Source organism: Phalaenopsis equestris, unplaced genomic scaffold (assembly GCF_001263595.1).
Source record: "Phalaenopsis equestris unplaced genomic scaffold, ASM126359v1 Scaffold000523, whole genome shotgun sequence".
NCBI lineage: Eukaryota > Viridiplantae > Streptophyta > Magnoliopsida > Asparagales > Orchidaceae > Phalaenopsis > Phalaenopsis equestris.
Window position 1 is genome coordinate 207,695 of NW_018164963.1, and position 300 is coordinate 207,994.

A 300-nucleotide genomic window follows, 5' to 3' on the forward strand; every position below is an offset into this window, starting at 1 on the left:
CATGGACCTGCTCCCTACTCTTAAATTGGTGAATATCTTGGGGATCTATTAAACTTATTATGTTTTGCTTAATAATATTATCCTTAAAATTTAAGGACCCCCAATACAAAACATAGAGTTAGGAAGGTTTCCAAAACTTACTTTTCTAGCTCTATATACATAAATGCTCTGACATGCATTTTGAGTTTCAGGTGGTGGAACGAAAAGACTCGCCAGGTACACTTTTACAGTTTACAGCGTTTTACAATCTTTCTTGTACTTTTCTGCTGCTTTTCAATTATGCTTGTACCATACTTACTG